The 19120-nt window shown below is 44.7% G+C and overlaps 1 pseudogene; it reads left to right on the forward strand.

Annotated features, from left to right (window-relative positions):
* Positions 1 to 19120, forward strand: part of LOC137560744 (zinc finger protein 208-like) — a 166174-nt pseudogene that overhangs the window by 120583 nt on the left and 26471 nt on the right.

Consider the following 19120-nt stretch of genomic DNA (forward strand, 5'->3'; position numbering starts at 1 on the left):
CTCTGTGCCAGAGTCACCTTGGTCATGCTTGGATCGGCGTTGAGGCTCAGCCCGGTGCTCACGCTCTACTGAGGATGCATCACTTGCCTGCACCTTGGCTCTCTGCTTTCTTTTCTTGTGCTTGGATGATCGCTTCCTGTGTTGTTTCTTGTCCCCAGGAGGTTCAGCAGCACTGCAAATGCAGGGCGAAGCTTGTGGGGCGCATGGTGCAGGTACAGTTTCACTGCACATTGGCCCCTGCAGATGAGGCGGGCTCTGTGGATTACAGATGATTGCCATCCTCCTCCATTCCTGTAGTCGCCATGTTTCTGTCTGCGCACAGTAGTGTGACCCGGAACCGGAAGTGACGTAACAGACCACTTTCAGCTATGTGGCGGTGTTACGATCGGATTTAAGCACTTATTCACCTTCTTTTTCTTTATTTTATGACAGCAGGGTTTGTCTGAATTACAAAAGTGGATAGTTTGTTTGTATTTCAGTAAAGCAAAGGCTGTATTGGGTATTTTTTTTTACGTGTGCACCAGAAGTAGTCAACAGCGGATGTATATAAGCGGGCGCGCTTCCGATCGGGAATCCATTCATCCGTGCGATCACATTGTGTTGAGAGGGCTAAACTTTCCATCCCACTGTGTCCTGCCACTTGTGTACATACCAGCTACTTGAGGTACGTGTATTCTAGGGACACTTATAGACCTGGCTACCCTATACTGGGAACACCTATATACCTGGCTACCCTCAACTGGGGACATCTATAGACCTGGCAACCCTATACTGGGAACACCTATACACCTGGCTACCCTCAACTGGGGACACCTATAGATCTGGTTACCCTCAACTGTCTTTTGAAGGGACAGTCCCTCTTTGGGAGCCCTGTCCCTCTGTCCCTCCTTCCCTCCTCATTTGTCCCTCTTTCAGGACTTTGTCCCTCTATACAGATATATGTATTTATCTACTTAAAGATGTGTTTAATTATCTCTAAACTTTGAATAGGGGTGTATCTGGGGTGGGATCAGGACTGGGATCGGGAGTGCAGCAGGGGCTTGGCTAGTGTCCCACTTTCTCATCTAAAAAAGTTGGGAGGTATGCCTATAGACCTGGCTAACCTAAACTGGGGACACCTATAGAAAATACATCTATATATTACCTATTTTGGGGTAAACTCTGACAGATTATCTGTATTTTTGGTGAACTGCAGCTGACAGATTAAATGTATGTTGGGCACCGGTGCCAGATTGTGTATGTGTGGGGGGAGGGGGGGGGGACCCACTGCTGCAATATTACATGTATTTTGTCAAGAGACTTTGGTATTATGTATTATGATCTATTGCACTTTGTTAGGGATCAAACAGTGCCAAGACGGGCAATGGCAACATTGCCGCCAGAAAGCCTTTCATCTACTTTGGGTGGCACAGACACGACGGGGTCACCACCTGAAGACACATCACAGGACAATGTTCCAGAGTCGACTTCAGAAGCAGAGTTGCATGACAACAGTACTTTAGCGGTAAGTCTTTACTACTTTCATGGGTTCACTATGGTTCTTGCCAAAGTTGCTCTTGCTCTGACCCTACGCACTTACCCTGGCAGGCAGTAGTGGATTGGTATAGTATTTTTACCTAACCCACAGTATAGGCAACTGTGCCACCAATACCGGTTGGTGCCTCGTCCGTATAGCTCATTGTACTTTGCCCCTAACTCTTGCACCCCTATAATTACCACAACCCATAGCTGGGCCATCTGTATACGTACCTGTCTGCCCCATATGGGCAAGTCAAATAGAACACCCCCTCAGTAGGTGTACGTGACCCATCCCCATTGCTCAATGCCCCAGGAATGTAGGTCGATTGACAGCCAGAGTATAGCTAACATCCCTTCCCTCACTGTGACACTTCCCTTCTTCTGTCCAGCTTATTACCAGGAATTCTGGCTTTTTTTGTTGAACGATGATAGTTAGGGCTAATATGCCCCATTCCAGTGAGGGTTTTATAACCCCCAAATCCCCGGGGCAAAAACCAGGGACGCGCTTCCTGATAGAGGCAGAGCTTTGGACTGTACCTCTGCCTCTCCTTGCATCAATCCCCATTGTTTGCTGCCTCTTTCTGCCTCACAGAGAGGGGCGGGAAGAGGCAGCAATCAGTGGTGGATTGATGCGAACGGAGGCTGAGCTAAGTGCTAACCTCTGCCTCCCTGGGCAGCAAAAATCCACGACTTTGAAAGTCGTGTTTTTTTGTTCTAGGATTTGGCGGGTTTTAAACCCTTGTTGTGCCGCAGGAATGTGGATGTTTAGGCCTGACTATCGTCCTTAAATGAAATAAGAGTTAAATGCTTTTTTTAAAAAAAATTATTTATTTACTTCAGAGTCTCTTTATAAAGTTGTAATATTTTTTTTTTTTATTTGTTTTAAAAAAAATAAAGCTTTAGGATTCTGAAAAATGTGCAAAGGTGTAACCTCTTACTTCTGTATCTGCAGTGTAACTGCTAATCAAATGTGGAAAGTTGTAAACCTGTCCTAGGAGTGGTGTGCCAGAAATGTACAGGTATACTGTTTTTTTTTTACATATATATTGACTTATTCAACTGCAGATGTTGTGCTGTAATTCGACATTGAAAATGAACGTCAGTATTACAACACAACGCCCCTATGAGAAAGCGGTATCAAACATTTATGCTGTATACATGTATGTTTGATACAATGCACTTTGTATCTGTGTGTATCATCTGAGTTTACAGGTAACACGGTGAGTTAACAGTGTGCAACATACACAGCGCAAGGCCGCACTGTGAATGACGCATATGTCTGAATAAACCTGCATTACCAATACTGTGTAACACAGTATTGGTAATACTTTACACAGTAACACATTGCGGAAGACTGGCCAGGATTTGAATTTGCTGCAAGGCGAAAGGTGCTATACACTATGCCCCTGTATTCATGTACGGTGGACTCTGCCACCATACAGTTGGTCACAGGGAGAGCCAAATGAAGGCTCTTCCACCATGAAGGAGTTGTAATCTGGATGTAGTCGTCCACGGGCCACAGATATAGTTTCCTCTGCCCTCCCTTTTGCACTGGCAGCATGGGTAATCACCTCGCTCAGTAATGTTTTGTGTCACTCCCCCATCCCTGGCATCAAATGGCGTAACATCAGGAACTAGCTGCGTACATGCTGATTCAAATTGCACAAGGTACACATGAGCTCCAGATTAATTATAAATGGGTTTCATTTGTGGAATTCACCCAGGAAAAGTGCTGAGCTTTTTCAGTACTTTTTGTGCTCAAACCTTTCCACTTGAGCAACTCCCTTTTTTGGTTGTAGGTTGTCCTGGGCTGCGGGCAGCTCGACCGTGATTGCGTTCGATTAATTGATCGCAAATATAAACCAGCTACAAACGGTGCGAATATTGCATTTGCATTAGAGAAAATGAGATAAAATCCAACCTGTCCGATCCGATTGAGTTCGATAATCTGATCTCATGCGACCAAAAAATCGACTGGGAACATACAATGTTGCTTTTTTGGCACCTTCGATTCTGTCAAATTCGATCGGATTTATTGATCGCATTTACAATCGAAGGTTGCTATTGCATGGTGTAGAGAGGGCTTAAAGTGGACCTAAACCAAACATTTTTTTAATTAAAAATATTTAGTTGCACCACTCTGACACATTCAAAGAAAAATAAACACTCGTTCACAGGGCCGGCCCTAGACTTTTTGCCGCCTGAGGCAAATTTAGAAAAAATTGCGGCCCCCCCCCCGTGGGGGGGGGGGGGCGCCAAGCTGGAGGGGTAGCGGGCAGGACAGGGGTATTGGGCCTAGCGGTGGGGAGGGGGGGTCGGACCACCCCTCCCTCGCCTGGGTCCCCTGATCTGCGCACCCCTCCAGCTGTAAATAGTTAGGAAGCAGCCGATAGTAAGAGGCATGGGCGGGGAGGACTCACCTCTTCCACGTTCCAGCATGCGCTCCACTGACGTCACTTCCTGCAACGCCACCCACTGTATTGTAAGGCCAGCCCCCCGCACCCACGGATGGGCGGGTGCCGCCCCTAGAAGTTTGCCGCCGGAGGCAAAAGTTTCACCCCGCCTCATGAGCGGGCCGGCCCTGCTCGTTCAAGGCTATGAGCATTTCAGTGCATGCTTTTCACCCTTTTCTTTTCATAACTAGGTTATACAGGTGGCAGCCATTAGCAATTCCTCCATTGCCGGACACCACCTACTCCAGCATTTTGCCGGATTCTGTCCCGGCAATATGAAAGGAAGGGAGGGGTTCCTCCAATAAATGTAAAATATTTTAGATTTGTCATCATGCAGCTGAAAAAAGGCTGCGTTTTATTATTATAATTTAGAAAATATATTTAATTTCTGAAATCTTGTATTTTTAATTTGAGTCCACTTTAATTTAGGTAAATCGCACCCTAATCTGGATTCAGCATAGACAGGTTTGCAGTAATCTGTGATATTTGTAAATGGGAGTGCTGCTCTGCTCCACTGTAATTGTTTTGTTTTGTTGTATGTGTTTGTGCATATCGCCAGTGCCACCTTTCTTTGTTAAAAAAATCAATAAAATTTGACTTAAAACAAAGATATGCATATTCATATAAAATTTGTAAGAAGATTTTGAGGAGAGTGCTTTCCAAATTTGTGAATTTGGTACTGAACACATTATTATGTATGCATAGAACACTGAAACTGTCCATCCTCTACTGACCTATTTATTGTGGTTCCATCTATTGTTATGTTATTGAAGAATCTCCAACTTTGGTCAGCTCCTTCCATTTGCCTTTTGTTCATATTGTGGAATGTTAATGAAGTTATCACCTTGCTGGTCGGGAGTTAATTTACATAAAGAGGTCTTGGAACTGTCTTTTAACAATATCGTAAACACACCTTTTGTTCTTAACAATCAATTCTTTTTAACCAATGGAAAACAACCTTATGCTAGTAAATGGAGAAGAAGAGAATAAAGGATGGGTCAGGCCTAAGTCAGGTAGCAGAATACCAGAGACTTACCAGGAATAAGGAGTCCCTATACTACATCCTACCAGGTAACTATGACCATTCTGATTTACTCAGTTGTAATATTAGTCTAAACACATTATAGTTAGGATTGTATTGTATTATTTTTCTTCTTTAGTTTGTATTTTAAAGATAAATTATGTTAATAAATGTAATATTTCATAAGACAGTAAGTGTAACTATTATGACTGGGTAGCACATGTGTAGGTTTTATATTGTACAAAAGTGTACCTGTTAGAAGAAGAGCACTAATGCTTGTGTTAGGCCTGGGCTATACTGGAGAGATTTTTTTTGTTTGGGGGGGGGGGACCCTAATACCAACCGTAAGTGAAATCTGCATAGGAAAAATACATTTACAGTGCATTTTACTCTGGGGTAAATGTACCCCCTAAATGTGTATATGCAAACATAATTTTCAATTGTCATTTTAAGTTAATGTACAAAAGCCCCAAAAAATCATTGATTTGTGGTGAATCCAGGAATGTGTAATATGTTGGAACCTCCCAAAACTACAATTTTAATAATAACAAAGTTTGTATTTTGTTTCTTCACAGTGTTAGATTTTTTTTTTATTCTAAGAGGAAATATAAATGTATCTTATATATCCATTCTGTTGCTGTTGATTAATTACATGTCAGGCTAAATTGTTCCTCCGATGTGCAAATCTTATTAGTTTTATTTTTTTTTTTTATTGCATGTAAACAAATCTATTATTTCACAACATTGTATCTGTTCTTATATTGTGGCCACAAAAACTTTCCTTTTAAGTTAAAGGATACCTGATCTGAGCCAGCAGAGAAAAACGGATGTTATAAGTGTGTGTAGGTAGGTGTGCAGATGCTTACTGCACATCCCGGGGGTCAGCGTCCCCCTCGTTGTGCATTAAAAGGCCCTGTTTCATAACCCTACTCAGAATGTTCAGCGTCCTTATAACTGGACATACTATGCTGCACATGCACAGTATGTAAGGTCAGCAGCCTTGTGACTGTGCTCCCCGCTTGTCTCCTTCTATGTGTGTATTCACACATGTGGGGAGCACAGTCACAAAGCTGCCAACCTAACATAATGCACATGCACAGCGTAGGATGTCCACATCAAAGGGCACTGACCATAGTTAAGGAGAATTATTCCATTTCTATTTTTTAGAGATGGCAATTTTTCTGTGTAATTCTTGTACATGATGATCTAATGTGTCTTAAAAGGGATTGTCATCTGAAGTATAGTTTTATAATAGACTAGGGATACTCCTTCCGCGTATTTCCACATTCCAGATTTTCCACCAAAAATACATTTTCACGTTCTCTGATTAACTTATTCATTGTAAGTCTTCTGAAGTTCTGACTGGCTTGAAATTACCATATATCGGTAAGCGGAGTTCTGTGAAAAAAAACGCATTATCTGATAAATCATTCCAACTTTCTGAGTCTCCTGATTGTCTTAAAATTACACAATATCGGTAATGCGGATTTTCTGCCAAATTTTTTGCCTAAAATCTGCTTTCACTGATTGGTTTATTAATTCTGAGTCCTACATTTTCACATTTCCGCAAAAATCTGTGTTTCTTGTTAGTATTTGAAAGTTCCACATTTCTAATGTGAAAATATAATAGACCATTTTTTTGTTTGGCACGCAGTTAGAGCTTCTGGTAATATAGCAACAATAACCTATAATATATTCAGTTGTAGGAGCAAAAAGTATCTCCAGCAGCCCATGATGAGTCACAGAGGAGATAAGCCGCATCACTGCTCAGAGTGTGAGAAAAGCTTCACTTATCAATCACAGCTTATTACTCACCAGAGGAGTCACACTGGGGAGAGGCAATTTTTCTGTTCAGAGTGTGAGAAAAGTTTCAATATAAGGTCACAGCTGAAAATGCACCAGAGGATCCACACCAGAGAGAAGCCATTTTCTTGCTCTGAATGTCAAAAATGTTTCAGTCAGAAGGGACACCTCATGGCTCATCAGAGGATTCATACTGGAGAGAAGCCTTTTTCCTGCACAGAATGTGACAAATCTTTTACCAAGAAGTCAAACCTGATAGAGCATCAGAGGATTCATACTGGAGAGAAGCCTTTTTCTTGCTCAGAATGTGAAGAAAGTTTTGCTTTCAAAGCAAACCTCATACGCCATCAAGTGATTCATACAAGAGAGAAGCTGTTTTCTTGCTCTGAATGTGATAAGTCCTTCAGCACTCAACAATCATTTAGTGTCCATCTCCGGATTCACACTGGAGAGAAACCATATAAATGTAGAGAATGTGATAAAAGGTTCTCACAGAACAACAATCTTACTCAGCATCAGAGAACTCACACTGGAGAAAAGCCATTTAGTTGTTCAGAATGTGACAAGAGCTTCTCAGTACAGTCAAATCTGAGAAGACATCAGAAGATACATGAGCGAGTGGATGTCAGCCTGTAAGCTGTCTTTATATAAACATGTTGCTGTAGTATCACAGGATTATGATCTTTGATAAGTAGAAAAGATTTATTAACGTGATTTGGTGGTTGATGCATGAAGCTGCAGTAATATTGCTGTACACAGACAGTGCACAGCAATATTACTGTTACTGCCGGAAGCAGGTTTCCATGAGTTCCATTATTAGTATGATCCGTGCTACCAATGGAAAAAAGCATTGCTGCAGTAACAACATTACTAATGCTTGTTATCATAGCAACACCAGCAGGATTTAAGCACAGCAGGTTGTACTAATAGCAAAACCCTCAGTAACTTGCTGCCAGTAGTAATGCTAATATTTTCCCCCCACTGTCTGCATACAGCAATATTATTGCAGCTTCATGGAGCCCTCAGAGGCTTAATTCACCATCAGACATCACAGAACAGACAGAAAGTGTATGGTTTCTGGTGAGGTATTATGACAATAACATAATGGGCTCAATTCACAAAGCGGTACTAACCCAGTTAGAGACTTTAGGCGTGATAACCATTGCACCATGCTGGTGAAAAGCCAGTTTAGGCATGATAAGTTTAGGCATGATAAGTTTAGGTGTGATAAGTTTAGGCGTGATAAGTTTAGGCGTGATAAGTTTAGGCATGATAAGTTTAGGTGTGATAAGTTTAGGTGTGATAAGTTTAGGCGTGATAAGTTCAGATAAGTTTAGATCCCGCACAAAGTCCCACACGCAAAGCAGCGCCATTAAACTCTATGCAAAGTGCACCGGACTTTGCTAGCGCAAAACTTTTGATCAGCTGTGCACTGCGGAGCTAGCCCAGTTGATGCTATAGTTATCACGCCTAAATTTATTACACCTAAACTTATCACACCTAAACTGAGTTTAAGCATGATAAAGGGCTTTACACCAGCATGCTAACTGTTAAGGCCCATACACACGTCGGATTTTTTCGAACGACAGGTCGTTTGAACGTCCTGTCGTTCAGTCGTCCGCCCGCTAAATCGGGCGTGTGTACAGACTGTCGTTTGCTTGATAAGAGTGAGTTTGTTCAAACTCACTCTTATCAAGCAAACGACAGTCTGTACACACGCCTGATTTAGCGGGCGGACGACTGAACGACGGGACGTTCAAACGACCCGTCGTTCGAAAAAATCCGCCGTGTGTATGGGTCTTTAGCACCGCTTTGTGAATCAAGCTCATTAAGTAAACTGTGATCAGCTAGTAAATGGAAACCTGGACATTTTTTTTAAATATAAATTTACATTATGTGCACAATGGGTTGTAATAATAGGATACCCATTTAATCAATGTGTTATGTACCGATAGGTGTATGATCTGTAACTTGCCCTTAAAATCTATTGTTTACTTTGATGTGAAGTGATTCTCCATTTTTTTATTTCTGTATTTGCATGAATTTGTGCTTAGCATTGTGATTAGATAAATTATGTTAACTTGGAGTTGAAATATATTTTGAGGCCCTGATTGACATACGGTGGAGGGATAGTTAGTGTTTTGTATGTTTTGATCTGATGTTTATTGTATCTGCTCATTGGTGGAGGTGGTTATGTGATTTAAGTTTGTTTTAATAAAAATTCAGATATTTTTAAACATTGTTCTGCGCTGGAAATATTGTTTGAATTGTTATTCTATAAGATGTTTCTTCAGTTTGATAAACCACAGCATTCTCTATTGAACAAAAAACACCATATCAGACATTATCCAACTAGGGTTACCCCATTTATTCAATCAGCAGAACATACAGAAAGACAAGCTCGATGTTTCAGGACAGAGCACTGGGCACCTGAGGAAGGGAGCGTTGCTCAAATCATTGTGCTGGTCTTTTTATACGTTCCACAGGCTGAATTTGTGGGATATCCTGCTATTTTTCAGTGGTGTATCTGGATGTTGTGGTAACTAGGAAAGAGTAAGAACACCTTTCTGGCAGTTTCTAATTTTTTTTTGTGAACTTTAGCTGGTTTTGTGATTTTTCTGCAAGGCAGTTTTGCATTCAAGTCAAGGGGTAAACATAAGAGGTCAAATGCATACTAGAATCACCAAAATTGCTAAATATGTTAAAGGATACCAGAGCCGAAAAGCATAGGAGAAACAGGGGCGTAGGCATGTAGCGGGAGCTGTCCTGATGGCCAATGCTTCCCCCATTATCATCTGTCTCCCTCCTTTCTTACCTAAAGACCACCGTTAGCCTCTTCTGGGTCGCTGATAGGGATGGTCGGAAATGCCAATTTCCGATTCCGCGGTAAATCCGCATTCCGCCATTGCCAAATACCGATTCCGCTTTCCGCTACCAATTTCCGCATTCCGATGCGGAATTTCCGCCGGAAATCGCGGAAATTCCGCCCGACTTTAACATCGATTTTCTCAAAAACTATAAGGTCTTTTTGAAAACTTTTTTTGCATCTTGTTCAGGAGGTTCTGTTTAACAAACCCTGAAAATTTGGTGTTTCCAGAGCTTACGGGGGCTTTGCTATTAACCGCTAAAGTCGGCGGATTTTTACTTTAATGTAAATGCAGAAAATAGGCAGATGCAGATTTTCTGCATTTTACATTACAGTAAAAATATGCCAAATTTAGCGGTTAATAGCAAAGCCCCTGTAAGTCCTAGAAGCACCAAATTTGCAGGGTTTATTAAACAGAATCTCCTGAACAAGATGCAAAAATTTTTTTGAAAAAGACCTTATAGTTTTTGAGAAAATCGCTGTTAAAGTCGGGCGGAATTTCCGCGATTTCCGGCGGAAATTCCGCGATTTCCGGCGGAAATCCGCCTAATGCATTTGCATTACCGATTTCCGCATTCCGATGCGGAAATGCAATTTCCGATCAGAATTTCGGAAATTGCATTTCCGCGGAATCCGAATGAGCATCCCTAGTCGCTGAGAGTGATGACCATCAGCACAGCTCCCCCTACATGCCTGTTCTCCCCATTCCTTCTATACTTTTCATCTGTGGTATCCTTAAAGGAGAACAGTGGTAACAAGGGAAGATTTATAGTGCGCTTAATGAGGAGCTGTCAGCCATACTATCTCAGAAAAAAACATATGTATGTAAAGAATGTGTTAGACTCAGGATCCCTGATCACTAGTGATCTGCAGTATCACTAGTAATGCAGAGGCTAACTGATTATATGGTGATCTGCAGAATCACCAAATAATGCAGGTAATAGCACAGGAATGAACACACAAAAATACAATTCAAGATGAGAGAAGCTTTGTGGAAATATCCACCACACTGCGATTCCTCAGAGGTGTGGTTACCTCTGAATGGGAACCCCGTGTATGAGATCCTCCAAGGGAAGCAGTGGAGGAGTCTCAGCCTCTAGTAATAATGGTGTACTAGAGGCCAGGCGTCTCAGAGAGGCGAACCTCTATAACAGAAACCCCCCAGTGGGAGACGAGCCAGTGAAGAGAGAAAGGTCGGACAGAAATAGGTTCAGCAACGATACAGGCAGTGAGGTACAGAATCAGGAGACGGATATTAGAGTCGGAAACGAGCCAAGGTCAGCAGGAGATCAGAGAGGCAAAGTACAATATCAGAAGGCGAGAGAATAGTCAAGAAACAGGCAAAAGTCAAATACAACCAATCAGGCTAACTGCGTGTGCAAGTAACGGGGTCCTGCCGCACTTTACACACCGGGAACTGACTAAGGTCTGAGCGCTAACACAGGGTGTCGCAAACACAGACAAAGTGCCAGTGTCAAACACTTCCTTATATACTGCCTGGGACATGAAGGACCTCCCAGAGCTGCAACCAATCAGAGCAGGCTCAAGGACCTGCCTGACCTGCCTGGCTTAAGGACCTGCCTCCAAGTCAGCTGGCACATTTCTTCATGGTATAAAAGGGAGGCCGGTGTGCGCGCGCACTCCCTATAGTGGGGGAAACAGAGTCACACAGAGTAACATGCCGGTGAGTTTGGCGCGATGTGCCCGCACAGACTTGCGTGGAGGATGCTGACAGAGTTCCGCATGCCACAATAGAAGGTACGTTTACCGGAGCGGATGCGGCCAAAGATCCGCAATCCTTCTGAGAAATGCCGCCCAGCGGCGTATTCGTTACAATAAGTAGATAAATACTTGCTCTATTTACATAACATATGTTTTGCACTGTCCACATTTTGATTTTAGTGATTTTTCTATAGAAAAAAAAGGAAATCCTTCTTAGGATTCTCCATTTTGACTGTGTCCATCTTGAAGCCAATTCTGATGTCATTTCCCCCTTACTTTTCTCTGCCTGATTGTGTATGCATTGTCCGGTCTCCTCCCAGTCTTCAGGCACTCCCACCCAGCTCTGCAATAGAAAGTGCATTGTCTCAGCATGAAAAATATTGGTCAATCGAGAGGAACAGAGGTGTGGGAGGGGAAAACAGGAGGGAAAGAGGCTTCAGCCAATCACTGTATTAGTTAAGTCTGAGAGGAAAGTAAAAATAGACAACCCAGCATGCCCTGCAACTTCCTTTCTGTGGCAATGTAGCAAATAAAAGTCGGGTAAATTGGGGAAGTAATATGATTGTTAACTTTTGGATTGCCTGGTTAGCACCCTTATTATTGTTTACCAGATAAATATAAAGAATTGATTTTTGATTTTATGCCCGACAGTTACATATTAACCTTCTGGGGACTGGCAGCCTATTCCCCCTTAAGGACCAGTGTATTTTACATGCAGGGGGAAAGGCATGATTGGGGGGGTCAGGCAGATGGATTCCCAGTATAGATAGCTAAGCATTGCTGTGCCCAGTATATCCAGGTGTCCCCAATATAGCCAGCAGCCATTACTCACCTCCCTGGGTCCTGCAATGAGCAGCATTAATTAATTAATGATTAAGTTCCGGGTCCCAGCTTGATGATGTCATCAAGCCAAGACCCAACTTTAGAGTCAGAGTGAGCAGGGATGCTGGCCAGAGCAGAGGGGTGCAGAAATTGCTGGGGGAACATCAGGAAGGTGAGTGGATCCTCTTATTCCCCTCCTACCACCACTGTTCTGATAGGGATCACTATGATTGGCCAGCGATCATAGTGATCACCTGATCAGGAGCCAATCCCCATGGCTCCTGATTAGTGTTGGGTGAACATCTGGATGTTCGGGTTCGGTGTGGTTCGGCCGAACATGCCACCGATGTTCGGCATGTTCGAGCCGAACCCCGAACCCAACCCAAACATGTCCCTTTGGGGCCCCTATAGGGTCCCAGCATAAAGGGAGAGCATGCCCCGAGCTCGGGGGGGGGTCAAAAATGCCCCCCACCCCTCCCCGCTAAGCTCTCCCTTCTGCCGGTACCCTATAATTAAATTTAAGTGCCCAAAAGTACCTGAGGAGGAGGAGGGCAGGAAGAGGGCAGCCGGAGTTCTTGGGCACTAGTACCATCTGGTGCTTCCGCCCTCTCTTGACGCACTTCCTGTTTACATTTGAAGTCGCGTCAAGAGGGCGCAGAAGTACCGCGATGACGCGAACGAGGGTACGCGTCATCTACATTATGACACGTACCCTCGTACGCGTCATCGCGGTACTTCTGCGCACTCTTGACACGACTTCAAATGTAAACAGGAAGTGCGTCAAGAGAGGGCGGAAGTACCAGATGGTACTAGCGCCCAAGAACTCCGGCTTCCCTCTTCCTGCCATCCTCCTCCTCAGGTACTTTTGGGCACTTACATTTAATTATAGGGTACCGGCAGAAGGGAGAGCTTAGCGGGGAGGGGTAGGGGGCATTACCGACCCCCCCCCCCCCCCCGCGCGCGCTCGGGGCATGCTCTCCCTTTATGCTGGGACCCTATAGGGGGCTATGTTTGGCCAGACACGGCTGTGTTCGGCCGAACAAAGAAGGCCTGTTCGGGTTCGGGCAGCGTGCCCGAACACCCTCCCGAACACCATGAGGTGTTTGGGGGGTGCCGAACCGAACCCGAACAGGCCAAAATCCGGGCGAACCTAAACAGTGGCGAACACTGTACACCCATCACTACTCCTGATCACTGAGGGGAGATGTCAGCTGTCATGTGAAAGCGTAATTTCCCTTCTCAGGTGCGCGCGATCATGGCGGGAGTGGAATGAGCAGGCAGTGTAAATCCTACACTGCGATACAGATTCTAGTAGAAGGAGGCACTCCACAGGCAGGAACTTGCATTCAGCTTTATTGCATGTCAATACACACTACATGTTACGGGCTCCGCCCTTCATCAGGTGTCACTGCATCAGAGTTAAGCAGCCACAAGTGCGGCATAGGATTTACTACTGGCGGTCCCCAGAAGGTTAAAGACCATACAGATAATTTCCCTGAAAATTGGATTTAAAGCGACTATATTTTTTTAAATGCAGTAAAATGACAGAATTTGTAGATGATTTACAGGGAGCAATTTATCTGTTTACGGGTTGTGGGACTGCGAGCAAAGTGCAGCACACAGATGACAGCACATGCAGGATTCTACAACCTACATGATGCAGAGGGTGTACATGAAACATGACATGTTTCTGAAGCAGTAAAATACTCTTACCCATTTCCAAAAGAGTTAAGTGAATAAAAACACAACAAAAAAAAAGTCCTCTAATATTCTTAAATAACCATAAATACTAAAAAATAGGGAAACATTCTGGATTCAAACCCTGAAAACTCTGGTGCCCATGGGCCTGAATGAACAACTGGAAAAAACATTCTAATAATGGGGTGTGATGATTTGCTCAGCTGCCTGTGCAGACAGGCAGCCCTTTGACCATTGTGTAAGTTGCATGCTGCAGGACTCTGGAAAGAAGAGTTTCTGTCAGTTTTGCAGCTTGTGCTTGCAGAGGAATTTGCATACGTTGTTATGCAAATTGCCTGGCCACATTCATTGGAGGCGTGTACTATAAGTACTATGTCTTTCCCACAATGCTTTGCTGGTCATTTCCCTTCCTTGCTCAGTTCCTGATGGACACTGCTGGAGTGTCAGCCATTGCTATCTAGTATAGTTAATTCCTGGGGGTTGCTTTTGGCTCCCCTTCTAGCCCAGTCAGGTTGTATTATCTGTATTGCCTGTTCTGTCTTGTCTTGCCTTGCCTGTTTGCCATTGTCCTGTCCCTATGGTGGTTGACAGGAAATGGTTCTGATCTATGTTCTTGGAGTATAGCTGGTGCAGCGGTTGCTACCAGCTATCTCTTCTGTTCTGTTTCCTGGGATCGCGCTAGCTACTTTGTGCTAGCGCTGGGGATCCTTCTGTTCTGTTTCCTGGGATCGCGCTAGCTACTTTGTGCGAGCGCTGGGGATCCTTCTGTTCTGTCTTGTCGGTCGCGATTGCGCTGTCACCAACGGCGGCTGATAGCGAATCGTTCTGTCTTGCTGAGATCGCACTAGCCGCTAGCGTTAGCGGCTGTGGATCTTTCTGATCTATGTTCCTGCTTGGATCACACTTGCTCTGGCGGAAGAGCGGTGGATCCTTCCTGCCTAGTTCTTGTTTTTCGTGTGTCTGTCTTGTCCGCTGCGCTTGCTACAGGCTCGGTGAGGTAACCGTTAAGCAAGCGCTCGCGTCCCCTGTTTCATGTTTGTCTGTTTATGGTTAGTTAGGCGTGCTTGTCTCTATTGTGCTTATCACGTGGAGATCGCGCATAACCGCTTGCACTGTTGCGAATGAGTGCGGTGTTTGCGGTTAGCTAGCGGTTGTTGTTTTCCGTATCTCCTTATTGTATTTGCTGTGCCTTTGCTACCCTTGTATTCTATTCTGTTCTGCCTTGTGTCACGTCTCGCGATCGCACCTCTCGCGATCGCGTTCCTATTTCGTATCTGCTGTTGTGTGTGTGCGCGGTCGCGGAGTGGCGACTGGATTGGCGCACACACATACAACCTATCCCTTTTGCTCAATCTCATTCACTATCGCCTCTCTTGCGATTGCATTCTGCGCTTCGTACAATTCCTGTCTGGCACTTGTGGAGGTACAGAGGATTGGTTCCTCTGCACTCCCCAGCGCCATCTGCCGACAGGAATTTCCCTCTACAGGTGCGTAGCACCTTTTGCTGGGTTCCTGCAAATTATACGCTTGTGGAGGATCTCCGCCGTGTCAGCGCACGCGTTGTGCGCTGATCACGGGGAAAGTTCCACAATCGTGACAGAATGACCAGCCCAACCCAAAACCCCAGTGTAGACGGAATTTCCGATTTGTACGATTTTGTCGAATATGGCTCTTGTACCTTTAAGAGATTTAAAAAACTTGAACCTGAATCAGCAGACAAATTTTTGTCTGAGTGTACGAAACTGTTAGCGAACCCTGAATTCCAATGCACCCCAGTGTCTACCTGGGCCCCCCAAATGGTCTACATTCTGTTGGGGGGTGAAATGTCAATGTGGGGTTATGATGTGTTAGATCATACCACCCTGAGTCAAAGACCCCTGGAATTCTTGGCCTTTTTAATTCACAATTGGCTGAGATTACCTCAATTACCATACCCCCTTAATGAGTTGTTGTCAGCAGCTCAATCAGCTGTTCCATCTACTCTTTCATCCATAAAGCAGCCATCCAAAGCCTCTAAGTCTAAACGTAAAAGATCTAGGAAGGCTTCCCAGCGGAAAGATCCGTTGCCCCTAGCAACCACAGATAGAGAGGTTATTTCTGGCAAGTCTGAAATGGGCAAAACCATGCAGTATGATAATGATGTTTATAATGCATCTGCTGATCAGTTTCCAGGTTTTCTGCCCCAATCCAAAGCTTATGTGGATCCTGCTATAGGTAGGATCGCACACTACATTAAAGCAGTTAAAAAATCTGTTCTTGTTCCTGAACTCCACCCCTATGGAGATTATTTGGATACTGGCCTGTTTGAACCCCCATTTGCTTCCTGGGATGTTGGGGCCTTGCTGGAGGAATTCGATTTTGATTGGAAAGCCTTTTGCGATTTTTACATCGCAAAAAGCGAAGATGTCTTGAATGCTTGTCTTGACTCTATGTACCTTCTGATTGATTCCGATGAATGTGACAAGGATGATGTGGATCTGGTGATCTATGTATGGCAAACGATTTTTGATGAGTTGCACACACACCAACCAATTGATTCCAATAAAGAGACATCGTTGTCGGATGATTGTTCCTGCCTTTCTGGGGTAAAGCATGTGAGTCTTGACTTTGTGCAATCTGAAATGAATGAGTGTGCCGCTGTGGTTGATTCCTGTGCGAATCCTGAAGGATTCGCTCCTGACAGTGTGCAGTTTGAATCTGTGCGATCTGATGCCTGTTTCTCGGATGTTCCTGCAGATTGTGATCGGCATGAGTCTGCCGGTTTCCTCAAGGATGTGTGGGATCCTTTGTCATTTAGAAACAGATCTTTGAGATCTTCCGTCTGTGACCCTGCTATGGGGAAAGTTTCTCGACTGTGCAGCGTCAAAAGTAAAATTAATATGCCTAATAAAGCTTGTCCTGTTGATGTCACTATTTCTTCTGCAGATGAGTCTCTGTCTCACCCTGTTCACACCTGTAAGGGCCCGTTGCCTGGGGACAGTTGCTCCAGCGTTTCGGTCCTAGATGCCTTGCAGTCTGCTCCGCAGATCGCGAAGGTTTGCGCTATAGAAGCGTCAGTTTCACAACCTAAAGTGAATTTTGATTCGCAGGTTTTGCGTTCTGATTCCTCGGATTCGACATTGTTAGCCGAATCTAAGAGTGAGACAGCGCTTCGGTTTTGCGAATCTGATGCTGAACCCTCTTTGCCTTATTCAGAGACGCTTTCTCTGAACCTGCCCTGTACCATGAATAACAATATGATGTCCAATCACACTGACATTTGTGAGTCCCTTTCTTGCTCTGAGGGAAGTTTTGACTCTCCACCCTGTACTCTGGATGAGTCAACATTGCCTTGTACAATATCTCCTGCCCTGCCCCTAGAGGCTCGTCTAGGTATTGCTGCTATTTTTACTTGTTTTTCTGCAGTTTTGGAGTTACAAGCTAGTTTGACTGCCACACAGAATTCTGGGTACAGTGAGAATGAAGTTAGGGAGTCAGTGTGTGTTCCAGTAAATATACCTGTACATTCCCCTCATGATGATGAGATCCAGTCTCAGGTTATGGTGGAACCATTCCTGGGACATCTGCCCTGTCCACAAAATAAAGTTCCAGTTTTGCCCTGTAACATGGATAGTTCAGAATCCTTTTTAGAAAACTTGAAAAATGATGCTCCTGAGGTCTTGTTGGATGTTCTGGAGGTCTCCGAGTTCCTCCCAAAGGGTGCAGAACTTGTAGGAGATGTCTCCTGCCCCCCAAGTTCTTCTGAGGGGTTACCCTCTTCCGTAGGCATTGCTGCCTTGCTGACTACCTTTGCAGCTCTGGTGGAGCTTCACTCATATGTAGTCAATGATGATATTGCAGTCACAGAAATTTCTGAATTTGAGCCCGAGTCTTCTTTTGAAAGTCCAGTGCTTGAGACCATTGCTCGTGATGATTCTCTGCCCGGTCCTGGTTTTGGTTTCCTCGTGTCGGACTCTGAGGTTGGCAGTTCCCCGACATGTCCTGAGGTTTCTCCTGTGCTGGTGTACCCCAGTGTGCTCTGTGACCCAGAAAGCCCAAGTGTGCCTCGGTTACCAGCGTACTCAGATGCTTCCTCGGTGGAGACATGCTCTGATATGGCCTGCCTGCTTGCATGCCCAGAAGTGGTCCCTGAAAGTCTTGATCTTGATGGGGGTCCTCGTAATTCTGAATCCGGAATTGTCATTGGTTCCATGGGGGTTCTTGGTAATTCTCCATGTGAGCCTGGTGATTGTTCTGCCCTCTTGGGACCTCTGTGGAGCTTCAAAAGGTTCTGGGAGATTCCGGGGGAAATTTTGCTTGGTACCCTGGATAAGATCAACGGTGGCTTTTGTGTTGTAAGGGACACTTCGAACAGGTATTGTGGCAGGTTTGGTATTTTCAGACGCTCCTTGGAAGGTGGTGGGTATTGTCTGGAGGGTGTCGATGGCTTCTTCTCTGGCTTTCACAGTCCTGATGGGTGTTATACTGAGACTGGTAGTACTGATGGGCATGTTTCGGTGGCTTCTGTTTCCGATGAGGTCGGTTTCGGGTGGACTGACTCTGGAATTGGACCTTGTCGGGCTGCCCCGACCTTCATGAGTCTTCAGTTTGAGTCTGTTGCTAATAGCAGTTTTGGGGGTCGTCTGGAATTCGACCCTGGAGGGGGGGGTACTGTGATGATTTGCTCAGCTGCCTGTGCAGACAGGCAGCCCTTTGACCATTGTGTAAGTTGCATGCTGCAGGACTCTGGAAAGAAGAGTTTCTGTCAGTTTTGCAGCTTGTGCTTGCAGAGGAATTTGCATACGTTGTTATGCAAATTGCCTGGCCACATTCATTGGAGGCGTGTACTATAAGTACTATGTCTTTCCCACAATGCTTTGCTGGTCATTTCCCTTCCTTGCTCAGTTCCTGATGGACACTGCTGGAGTGTCAGCCATTGCTATCTAGTATAGTTAATTCCTGGGGGTTGCTTTTGGCTCCCCTTTTAGCCCAGTCAGGTTGTATTATCTGTATTGCCTGTTCTGTCTTGTCTTGCCTGTTTGCCATTGTCCTGTCCCTATGGTGGTTGACAGGAAATGGTTCTGATCTATGTTCTTGGAGTATAGCTGGTGCAGCGGTTGCTACCAGCTATCTCTTCTGTTCTGTTTCCTGGGATCGCGCTAGCTACTTTGTGCTAGCGCTGGGGATCCTTCTGTTCTGTTTCCTGGGATCGCGCTAGCTACTTTGTGCGAGCGCTGG

This window comes from Hyperolius riggenbachi, chromosome 3 (assembly GCF_040937935.1).
Source record: "Hyperolius riggenbachi isolate aHypRig1 chromosome 3, aHypRig1.pri, whole genome shotgun sequence".
Classification (NCBI taxonomy): Eukaryota; Metazoa; Chordata; class Amphibia; order Anura; family Hyperoliidae; genus Hyperolius; species Hyperolius riggenbachi.